This window comes from Balaenoptera acutorostrata, chromosome 2, assembly GCF_949987535.1.
Source record: "Balaenoptera acutorostrata chromosome 2, mBalAcu1.1, whole genome shotgun sequence".
In the NCBI taxonomy this organism is placed as follows: Eukaryota; Metazoa; Chordata; class Mammalia; order Artiodactyla; family Balaenopteridae; genus Balaenoptera; species Balaenoptera acutorostrata.
In genome coordinates this window covers 121,971,984-121,984,725 of record NC_080065.1, presented here as the reverse complement: position 1 = coordinate 121,984,725, position 12,742 = coordinate 121,971,984, and the positions used below count along the sequence as shown (strand labels likewise).

Below are 12,742 nucleotides of genomic sequence, written 5' to 3'. Positions count from 1 at the left end.
TAAAATGCCCATACCACTCAAAGCAATCTACAGATACAATACAATCTCTATCAAAACACCAATGGCATTTTTCACAGAACTAGAACAAATAATCCTAAAATTTGTATGGAACCACAAAAGACCCCAAATAGCCAAAGCAATCTTGAGAAAGAAGAACAAGGGTGGAAGTATCATGCCCCCAGACTTGAAATTATACTACAAAGCTACAGAAACCAAAACAGTATGGTACTCACAAGAACAGATACAAAGATCAATGGAATAGAATAAAGACTCCAGAAATAAACCCATGCTCATATGGTCAATTAATCTACAACAACAGAGGCAAGAATATACAATGGGGAAAAGACAGTATCTTCAATAAATGGTGTTGGAAAACTGGACAGCAACTTCCAAATGAATGAAACTGGACCACTTTCTTACACCATATACAAAAGTGAACTCAAAATGGATTAAAAGCTTAAAAATAAGACCTGAAACCATAAAACTGCTAGAACAAAACATAGGCAGTAACCTCTTTGACATCAGTCCTAGCAATATTTTTTGGATATGTCTCCTCAGACAAGGGCAACAAAAGTAAAAGTAAACAAATAGAAGTACATCAAACTAAAAAGCATTTGCACAGTGAAAGAAACCACCAACAAAATGAAAAGGCAACCTACTGAACCGAAAAAGATATTTGCAAATTACATATCAGCTAAGGCGCTGAATTCCAAAATATATAAAGAACTCATAAAACTCAACTATCATAAAAGTAAACAACCTGATTAAAAAATGGGCAGAGAACTTGAATAGACATTTTTCCGAATGAGACATACAGATAGACAACAGGCACATGATAAGGTGCTCAACATCACTAATCACCAGAGAAATGCAAATCAAAACCACCTCATACCTGCTAGAATGGCTATTATCAAAAAGACAAGAAACATCAAGTTTTAGTGAGGATGTCATGCACTGTTGGTCAGAATGTAAACTGGTGCAGCCACTATGGAAAACAGTACAGAGTTTCCTAAAAAAACCCTAAAAATAAGGGGGCTTCCCTGGTGGCGCAGTGGTTGAGAATCTGCCTGCCAATGCAGGGGACATGGGTTCGTGCCCTGGTCTGGGAAGATCCCACATGCTGCGGAGCAACTAGGCCCGTGAGCCACAAGTACTGAGCCTGTGCGTCTGGAGCCTGTGCTCCGCAACAAGAGAGGCTGCGATAGTGAGAGGCCCGCGCACTGCGATGAAGAGTGGCCCCCGCTCGCCACAACTAGAGAAAGCCCTCGCACAGAAATGAAGACCCAACACAGCCAAAAATAAAAATAAATAAATAAATTAATTTAAAAAAAAAAAGCATTAACCTAACATTTATTAAAAAAAAAAAAACTGAAAATAAACTACCATATGGTGCAGTGAGTCCATTTCTGGGTATTTATCCAAAGAAAAGAAAAACACTACTTTGAAAAGATATATGTACCCCTATGTTCACTGTAGCACTGTTTACAATAGCCAAGATATGGAAGTAATCTAAGTGTCCATCAATAAATGAATGGATAAAGAAGATGTGGTGTGCATATACACACACACGCACACACACACAATTGAATATTACTCAGTCATAAAAAAGAATGAAAACTTGTCATTTGCAACAACATGGAGAAACCTACAGGGTATTATGTAGGTGAAATAAGCCAGAAAGAGAAAGACAAATACCATATGATTTCACTTATGTGGAATCTAAAAAACAAAATAAACAAACAAAACAGAAACAGACTCATAGATGCAGAGAACTGGTGGCTGTCAGAGAGGATGGGATAGAGGAATGGGTGAAATAGGTGAAGAGAATTAAGAGTTATAAAAAAATAAGTCACAGGGATGTACAACATAGGGAAAATAGTCAAGAACAGTGTATCAACTTTGTATGGCAATGAATGGTCACCAGACTTACTGTGGTGAGCATTTATATAAAAATATCGAATCACTATGTTGTACAGATGAAACTACTCTAATATTGTATGTTAATTATAACTCAAAAAAAATTTTGTTTAAAAAAAAGAATGAAAGCTGACACATGCTGAGTTCTGACTTTGTGCCAGGCATTGCTATAAGCACTTTATGTGAGTTCTCTCATTTTATCTTCATTGTAACTCTACAAGTGAGGGCTGTTATTACCTTCATTTTATAGGTGATAAAACTAAGTGACACATTGGGGAATGGAATATTTGGAATTAAAACACAAGAAGTTTGACTAGAAGTGCTATGTACTCTGCTATGAGCCTAGGAAAAAACAAAGCTCAAGACCTTACACAGGAACCTTACACATCTATCATCTTCTGAACTTTCACTGTTGATAGTAAGAACCTAATTACTTCTGCATTTTACATATTGAAAATATTTTGATATGTACATAACTTTTTTCAGATTACAAGTATTTACCCATTGAACCAAATGTTGTGTATAATATCCTCCAGAAGTGATAAAGCTCTCTAATAATGTGTACACTGCAGGTTGGATTCTTCATAAAACATCATCTTATCCCATCATTTCTGAAGAGCTGATTCTGACCTATCTTCAATTAATATATCTATAAAATAATTAGCTCATTTCCTCCATATATATGACTGTTGTACTGTCATTAGCACACTTTTTAAAATATGGGTTTTTTTTATGAGCTCATCATAAGTGGAAACAAGTACATAGTTCATGTCACAATTTATCTTGGCTATGTATTCAAAACAAATATAATAAGAATTCATCTCCATCATTATCAACTAAAAGCCACAACCTAGTAGTCTTCAGAAAGTATTTTATAATTAAGAGTATCTTATTCTGTATTGCTTCACTAATCATGATGATGAGGATCCCAATCAAAGGAGTATTATCAGTGTCATAGCTAATCTTCTAACTCTGGGATTGTGTAAGACACTTTTGTTGGCTTCACATTTCTTTTTCTACAAAAAAATGTAATACTAAATAGCTCTTAATTTATTAACATTTTATTCAAAATGAGTTAAATGTATTTGTTGCTGATTCTAATTAAAAATAACATTCCCTTGTCCTCAAGACTGCAAAATTTTTAAAGAAAAAGTCTTAATGTTAAGGAAATTTCTTTTTAAAATAGTATTTTATCCAATAAACCAGAATCATTAACATTGGAGAGCTTGTGTAGAGGATTATAGGAATCAAATTAGTTTGTTGTCAAACTTTTTAGAGTTTTAACTAGATAATTAACTTCTTTTGAACAAGGAGGGGAGGAAGAACAGTCAAACTTATTATGCATCTCTTAAATGCACGCATTTGGAAAAAAGCATTGTTACCCATTTTCACCCACCATTTACATACAAGAAGACTGAGATTCAGTAAGGTTATTATGCCCAAGGTGACACAGTTAATAAGTGAATCAAAATTCTGGGGTCTTTTCCCACATACCATGTTATATGCAGAGAAGATGCTAGTAGCATGTTAATGAACCAATGTAATCTGATTTGCATATAAACCTAGAATGACATTGTGCAAAATATACTGAAGCCAACTCTTTAATCCTAAGTATACAGACTGTCAGTTGTTAACCATGAGTTGGTTTCAAAGAATAAGCCTTCTGATTTATTGTTCAGTGACCCAGATAGATCCTGGGAGTAATCCTGGTTTCTCTCACACAGGTAATATTTCAATTAAGGAGGTTTCTATCCAATGAGGCCATCAAAATACCTTGGTGTTTAAAAATCATAGATCATTTGTTAACAAAGCAACTGGTGAGAGGGGGGAATGTGGGGAAATGGGTTTTTGCATTACGAATTTCCTTTCAAAAAGTGGAAAGTTACAAATGAAAGCTAACCCTTTTAAAGTCTTTTTACTAGTATCAGACTTGCTCTGATACTGACCTCTTCCTGATCCTAGGCAATGCTAAAAGATCATGAAACAAAAGGTTAAATTTAGAAAATGCATCACTCACAGAAGACAAAGTGGGGTGTGACCTTAAAGCTTACTAAAGTAAACTACTTCTGTTATTCTTAAGGTTCCTCTGGTTTTAGTTTTCTTCTCAACTCCTCCCCTCTGTAAACACACAGATACAACAGGTAGAAAACCAGTTCATTCCTTATTTTTCATTTAACAGATGAATATTCTGCTTCGGGAGCCAGAACCTGCTACCTATATAATTGAGGGTGTGTGTGTGTGTGTGTGCGCGTGTGTGTGTGTGTGTGTGTGTGTGTGTGTGTGATGTGCCGTTCTGGGGCTTGAGTGGGGGCCGGCAGAAATCCTAAGAAGCTGTGGTAGGAAGGCAGAGTTGCTACCTCCCTTTCAAAGCTACTGGAGAGGGGGTGGGGACTATAAGAACCCATCACCACACCGCGTGCCAGTCTCACACACGGATCCCTCTCCGTCATGTTCCCTGGGAAATTTCCCCCAGATTAGGAAAAGAACAGTAAAGCGGATCTGCCACGGAAAGCGAGTTTTTACTATTACAACACAAAGGACACTGGAGTGCGCTTTCACATCCTTGCAACTCAACTCAATCGACCAGCTTCATACTTCAGCACCACGGAGAGTGGCATCTATTCGGCTACCACCCATGGGGAGCCAGATTCCCACGACTCAACACCGGATTCCGGTCATCTAGAGAAGGACAAGCCTGCGTATTTCACCCTCAATGTAAGCAGCTATGATGATTCTTTCATAATGATTTTTCCTGTACAGCTTGTTTTTCGCTGAAATATGGAATTAAACTTTTATTAGCCCTCTCCCTCTTGTGCATTGCTTAAGATTTTTAGATGTAAATCTGGATCTAAAGTCTCTTATTTGCTGGGTTGGTAGAGAATTTTTTTGTTTACTTTTTCATTGAAAGTCTAAGTTTACAAAGCCTTTTAGAAATAGGCAACTCATCTTGGTAGCCCAGCCGTTTTGTGCTAGAGTGTAGTTTTATTCCTATAAGAGAGTATGCGTGTTGTCTCTTCTCCTCCTACTTCACTATTGAGAGCTTTTTAATTTGATTTTTTTGTGGTTGTATTTACCTTAATATAAATACAGGGGTAGGAGGAGGAAAAAGCTATATCCTAATAAGTTGCCACCACTAAAGAACTACAGGTGGGAAGAAGGAGATTATTACCTTTCGTTCCTTTCCATTGTTGAAAGCATGTCCTTTAGACAACCATTTCAGCATAACAAATATGCTTTTAATAAAAGAGATGTAATCTGTCAGGGCTTTGACACAAGCTTTGAAACTCTGGAACACAGAACCTCCCTCTTTAACTCTGAAGTTGTAAATTCACTTAAGTATAATTGGGTAGACATAACCAGGATACTACTGCCATTAATTGCGACTTAAAGCCTTAATGGATTTAGGGTAGATTTGAAAGAGGCAATAATGAATGACCCTGTCTGGTGGCACTCAGTGAATTTTTGCCTCAGAATGCCACCTGCTGGTGGGTCCTATTTCTGAAGCACTGGGCACACATCAGATTTATGAATGAATTCACATTAAATCCAGAATATTCATTATGGATATGATTCAAACTCACTCTCTAAGATCTTTTAAACAATGACATTGGTTCAATTATTTAACAGTTTACTAAGGTTCTATGTCACAATTATAAGTTCAAAACAATTATTTCTAAAAACACTTGAGCTAACTCCTTTAGGCAGTAATTAACCCAGAAAAAATTCAAAACTATGTGAAGCCTCATTGAGGCTAATTACACATGCATGTGGTATCCTGGATGAGAGCATCTCTTGCTTAGGAAAAGCAATCAACACTGCCCCTCACCCCCAGATAAATATTCAGCATGTTACTTTTCTCAGTATTGCATTTCATAATTTAAGAGCCTCTCTTACTTTTTTGGTACTAGATGTTTATTTCAGACTCTTTTGTCACAGAGGTCAATAAACAATCAAAAGGTTACACATATCTATTGTATTCCAAGACAAATCTTTGGAGGAAAAAAAAATATGTAACTACTAGAACTTACTGTTTCAGCTCTACCTGGAGCTATACACAATGAGACATAGATATTCAGTTTCATAACTCCCTACTTCCAAATAGACCGCTAAGGATCTAAAAAGAAAAAAGAAAAAAAAGAAGCACACACAAAGCACTAGTTATACTTGCATGGCTAATACACAGGGTAGTTTGAAAACACTAAGAGTAACCGCTTCCCTAAATGATGTTATTTGGTGAAAGATAAATGGATGATACAATCATTTATTAACATTCAGGAACACTGGATAATGTTTTTCAATCCAAGGTGCAATGGCAAAAAAAAATCCCACATTAGCGGAAGTGTTTGGAAAGTATGTCTCAATATAATGTATTGTAATGAGTAGCAGAAGAATACTTTGCTTCTTTCCTGTAGGACCTGACTGGCAAGGAATATGAATTCATGTATTCATGTATTCATGGAGTAAATAAGTGAATATCTTTTTTGTTCAAAATATATGTGCTGCACAAGCAAATTATTTTCACTAGCTTAGGTGGGAACTTGAATGCTTTGAATCCACAGTTATTATAAATGTATTAAACTAAAATAGTTAATATTATCCAATTATTACTAGAGCACTTACTAAACACTGTAATTTATATGTACTATCTCACCTCAGCTTTGACAAAATAAGGAAGATGATACTTTAGAAATAAGTTGGATGCCTTTAGAAATACATTTAAAAACATTTAGGAGTATTCTGAAGCAGTGGGAACACTTGCTTCAGTCATCTGCCCCAGTCACCCACAAGACTTAATACACCCTCTGATATTAGCAGTCTCACCTAGCAACTTATAGGCCATTATTTATAGTGGAGCTAATTGGAAACTAATTTTCGTTTGCAACTCATACCTTATTTTTAAAGTTGTCAGTTACACATAGGAAACAGTATTTATAGGATTACATGGCTCCTGTATTTGTAAGAAAGAGGACACTAGTAAACATTAATACCTCTGTTTTATTGGCCTTCTTTAATAACCAACCCAAATTCAAGTATTTAAGAATTAAGTTATTTGACCATGCACCATATGCCAAGCATCGGGTGCCAGGTACATATACCATATAAACAAGTAATTCCCCTGCCCTCAAGGATCCTGCACTCTAGAGGGAAAATTTACTATCTAAGGAAACTTAGAAAAAACGCATGAGGAAGATGGATGGCAGGGGTATACCAGCTAAAAGCACGGGCTTTGAAATCAGACAGATTAGACTCCTAACAGTAGATCTACCACTCACAAATTATGCAGCCTCACAAGCTGTATAGGCAAAAGCGGTTAATTTACCTGAGCTTCACTTTATCACCTGTTAAATGGGAATGACAATAGCAAATATATCATATAGTTTATGAGGATTTAAAGTGATAATGCACGTAGAGTACTCAGCATGGTGCCTGCAATGTGATTAATGTGTAATAAGTGTTAATCATTATGACTAGTCATTAAGGACAACAGCCAAGCTTATCATACGATTTGTGTGAATTTAAAACAATTCATATAAAGCAGTTAGCACAGTATCTGGCACATGGCAAATGTGTAATATATGTTACCTCTAGCTATTATTTAGAAAAATAGCTAAGCTTTATATATCAGTGTAGAGTAAAATGTGAGCCAATTTATAATCATTTACTTAAATGTACTGATATGTAAGGTGTTCATCATTATTGTCATGGACATTTGTATAAGGCTTTACAGTATCCAGGGCATTTGATACACATTATTTCATCTTGACTGTAGTCTTGAGGTCCATGGAGGGTGGATTTTAATACTTCCTTTCTACTGGCAAGAGAACTGAGGTTTAGGAGAAAACTCGAAATCACCTGACTATTTCATCACTGTTGCTCTGAACTAAAACTCACAATATGTACACTTGACAGAGGATGTACAGACCAGAGCTAGGTTTTCCTGGATGACTGACCTGACTCCTGGGTTTTATTTGGTTCTAAGTTTAGTTGTGGAATGTTACAGACTAAATTGGTTTCAGGCTTGGATAATTTCTACAAAGACCTATGGTGCATGTAGCAATTTTATAAAAACTACAACAAATATCGCTAAAAAGACATTGTGATTAAGTGTGGCCTTTGCTTCATCAGTAATTAACCACAGTCCCTGTCTCCAAAAGAGGCTGTGGTCATGCTCTTTTGCAGCGGGACTTAGGGTGCAGAATTCATACTTTTTATGGATCACTGACATCTGGCTTCCTTCAGACTGGCTGATGCATCTGTAAGAGCAGCTTGATAAAAATAGCAACCAAGGGATCGAGGGAGTTTAATAATCAGTCCTCCTCTCAAATATGGTTTTGTTTCCACTGAAACCCTTCTTCTCAATGACATCAAATGTCAATGTATGCATTTATGGAAAATGGAAAAGATACACAGTATCTTAATTGAGGTGTTTGATGAGTTTGATCACTTGTTATCTCAGTAATATATGCAAATAAAGAGGCATTTGCATTCAAAGTTCATTTTTAAGAAAAAAATTAAAGAAGGGGCAATTAAATGCTAACTGCATTTTAGGGAGAATCATTTTGCTCATTATTGGCAGTAAAACTGACAGGATCCCCAGAGTCCAACAGAGCAACACATCTGATTCATGAGTGTGAGCTTTGTCCACCAGCTACTGTGGACCAAATGACTATCTTTCTGACATATCATCTTTTGTGGAGTCTTTCCAACCCATATGAAAAGTATGGCTAAAGCCTCACTATCTATTATGTCAAGATTAAATGGCAAGGATACGGTGGCTAAATATTTTCATAGGTATATAAATGTTCAAATGGGGGAAATAGGGAGAGGTTGGTAAAAGGGTACAAACTTTCAGCTATAAGATGAATAAGGTCTGAAGATCTAATGTAAAACATGGTAACTATAGTTGATAACACTGTATTATATAATTGAAATCTGCTAAGAGAGTAGAACTTAAATGTTCTAACCAAAACGTATAAATATATATCAAATCACCACAATGTGTACTTTAAAAATTTTATAATTTTGTCAATTACACCTTAACAAAGCTGAAAAAATAAAACAGATGTTTTGAAAGTGTCATTAGAATAGAAATCGGAGCTAATAAGACTCCCAGTGAGGTTAAAAGGCCTCCATCAATATCTGAATCAATTCACGTAGCTCCAGGGTTTGCTGTGAAACCCCTTATGTTAAGAGTAATCTCATGCAGTAGCAATGTCCCAGTATACTCTTGTATACGTACATGATTTGAAGCCCCATAACGTTTCATCAATGCCAGATTCTGTAAGGAAAGGAGCTGAACTGACAATTCTGTGAGCATCCAAATGTAAGTCAAAGCTGAGGTATTTAAGGATGGGAAAGAAAGGCTTGTTTATTTCTTACTATATCTGAGTGTCTGCTTTCAAGGTCATTCAGGAAAACGCATGGGAAGTAATAAAGACATTTTAACTTCTGACAAATACTAGCCACACACATTTTTTTTCTTTGATAAAACATGATTATTACAGAAACATCAAGATTTATATGATGTGCAACTCTTGCACAGAAATTATCTGCCCTGAGGTTTAGTCATTTTGCTTCATCTACCTCAGTTTCTCCACCTGAAAATGAGAATGTTAATACCTTGTTTTTTATGTTTGTTTGTTTATTTAATGAAGGGAATTAACAAACGATGCTTTCACATCCTTTAAGTTTGTAGGCTACAGCGTCTATGACATCCATATGGACTCTGAATTTAGATTGGGTACTTATGTGTTCCTTGAGAAATTTTTCTCTGCTCTGACTTGGTTCAGTAGTTATTATACTTCCTTTGAATTAATCTCTCCATGGCTCACTGCTGTGTAACAGTTGTGTACTCTTGACCTTGGCACCTGACCTATTCTCCCTCCTGAGCAGACCTCCAGTGGAAAAGTGATGTGGAATCAAGCTCAAGCTCCGGCTCCTGCTGGGACAGTTACTGTTACATCTCTGACACACTGCTCAGGTGCTCCTGAGTCTTTTCTCAGGTTGAGTTGTGACGGCCAGTCCAGAGAGGTGCTCCTGAGAGGGGAGAAGCCTCATCATAGGACAGGCTGAGAAATTCCATGAGAAAGAGTTTTAGTCTTTTGTGGGCTTAATTCCCACCTGAGTGTGTGTCCCCAGATAACAGACCTTGAAACTGAGTTCACATCATCTTCTGAAACAAGGCCCTTTGGGGACACAAATGAGGTGACTGCTTAGCTTTCAACTCAGTTACCTCCTCTCCTTCTAAAAGAACTTATAGTAATAAACACTGTGCCCAATTTGTGAGTCTTTCCCTCTCCTGTAAAGATCTCGTCGGGAATCCCAATCTACGGTCTGCGTTGGCATCAACGAGCACCCTCCCTCCCTGGAATGATGGCATTGTTGAGAGAAATGGGCTCAGGAGGAGCTCATAAACTTGAATTCTGGGAATCTTCCCTAGCAATTTTTTATCAACGTCCACTTTAGAAAAGTGGATGGCAGTTCAGAAGCTCTTCCTAAAGAAGAGAGGAGCACTCTATCAGGATTTATCACCCACAGCTGCCTTTTGAAGGAGTTGCCCATCATTATTCCTTTTACTTTTTTGCAGATGAAGAAGCTGCTCCGCTGAATAGCTTAGCAGCTTCTCCCAAGAAGTGTGACTCAGGCCTAAGCAGGATCAGAGTACAAAGTCTGACCTCCAAGTCTCTGCTTTTTACCAGACTGGGGCCCCAAAAGGAGCTAAAACCAGAAGGGTTTGAGCATGTCAGAAGGTAAAATGAGCAGAAAACTAAATAGAGCCCAAATTTTTAAAAATCACAAGACTGAATGACAATACTTTTTTTTTAATTTCAAAATACTAGGTATAATTTAAAAGCCTTCCTCTGTGATTACTTTTGTTTATCTTTTACAAATGACTTCAGTGAAGTACTCAATGCATGGACACATGACCAATAACAAAAAGACAACTGGGAAGATGGAAAATAGTTCAAAACCAATCCCCAAGTGCTTACTCTTTAGAACAGATACTTTCTTATTGAAATGTATGCCATTCTAATATTATTTGAATAATATGAGTGTGGGTAGACTAGAAAAAGAGGCTAGATAATGTGGGTAGGGCCAACTGCAGAATAAAAAACTTTGAGAGGTTCAAGTTTGTAGAGATGTAGGGACCTGGTCCAGACTCTCTATTTTACACTTAAAGCATCTTGAACTGGGAACCTGATCAAGGAGTCCAGGTGAGCTAGAGATGGGATATCCAGCTCAAGCTCAAATCACACGACAGCTATTATTCTCTCCAGTCTGCCATTTTAAAACCCTGACAAACTAAAAGGTTCAGTAACTTGGCCAGAGTCACAAGGCTGGCAAAAGGTGGAGCCAGGATTCCAACTCTAGACCTTTTAACTTGAAAGCCTGTCTCTCAGCCCCACTTGTCTCAAGATCTTCGTCTGAGATTGCTGTGAGCAGGAGCGGGCAACACGGAGGCTCAGAGCGCGGTCGGAGCCCAGACCTGCTGGAGCCGGGCGTGGGGCGGCAGCCTCGGGTCTCCCGGAACCATGGTGAAGTTGGGAAACAATTTCACGGAGAAGGGCACCAAGCAGCCGCTGCTGGAGGATGGCTTCGACACCATCCCCCTGATGATGCCCCTTGATGTCAATCAGCTGCAGTTCCCGCCCCCAGAGAAGGTGGTCGTGAAAACTAAGGCTGAAAATGAACCTGACCGAAAGAAAGGCAAAGCACGTCCTCCCAAGATAGCCGAGTTCACTGTCAGCATCACTGAGGGTGTTACCGAGAAGTTCAAGGTGTCTGTGCTGCTCTTCTTTGCCCTGGTCTTCCTCACCTGTGTCATCTTCCTGGTCGTCTACAAGGTGTACAGCTATGACCGTGCCTGTCCCAATGACTTCGTCCTCAAGAACACCCAGTACATCCCAGGAGGCTTGGAGAGCTACTATGTGGAGCAAGACTCCAACGCCTGAGAAAGTTTTACACCGTCATCAACCACTACAACCTGGCCAAGCAGAGCATCACCCACTCGGTGTCGCCGTGGATGTCAGTTCTGTCGGAAGAGAAGCTCTCAGAGCAGGAGACTGAGGCTGCTGAGAAATCTGCTTAGCGAGATGGGCAGGTTCCTTACAGTTGGAAGGTAACAAAGGGACTTTGAGGGACATTTCATTAAATATAATTACTGATAATTTAGAGGTTACTCATGTATGGTGCAACTGCTTCTGTTTGCTAATGCTGCTTTGCAAATACAGCTTGCTGCACACCACCCTGGGCATAAAATCAAGTGCATATCAGCATTGCTTAAAGAGCTCTGACACCACTTGCCATGTTAAAGAATCTTAATTTAGCGACTTTACTGGGATTTATTGGATGCTGTCAAAAAATGAATTTACACTGGATATGCAAGGGATTCAGACTTCAGATAAATATGCATTTTGTGGGATTGATTTTTTTTTTAAACCACCTTGCCTTTTGCAAACCTTACTCCATAGCCATATCTAGAGTGATCCCTTGCTTTGCTAAGAGCAAGCTGTACTGCACGTTTCTTCCCACCTCCCGCCAATGGCAATAGTGCCAATGGTCAAGACACACCATAGTGAGCAGCAGAGGGAAGGAAGGAAAGATGCCATCAGGTCGCAGTTGTGCCCTCGCCTGCCCTGTGCTCACTCCTGAGTGCGCAGGCGCTGCAGCAGGTCGGCTCGGGCCGGGGTCATTGCTGCGGGCAGAAGGCAGCCTCTCAGTACAGAGGGCGCCCGCTGGGCAGGGGAGTTGTGTCTCCCTCAATGCATGTGGACTCGGTCAGAGCACGTGAGGTGGGGACTCTGGGAAGAGGGGACCCGGGGCC

The 12,742-nt window shown here is 38.6% G+C and overlaps 1 pseudogene; it reads left to right on the top strand.

Moving 5' to 3' along the window:
* Window positions 1-11,450: 11,450 nt before the first annotated feature.
* LOC103006166 (neuronal vesicle trafficking-associated protein 1-like) lies at window positions 11,451-12,007 on the top strand (annotated as a pseudogene).
* Window positions 12,008-12,742: the final 735 nt, after the last annotated feature.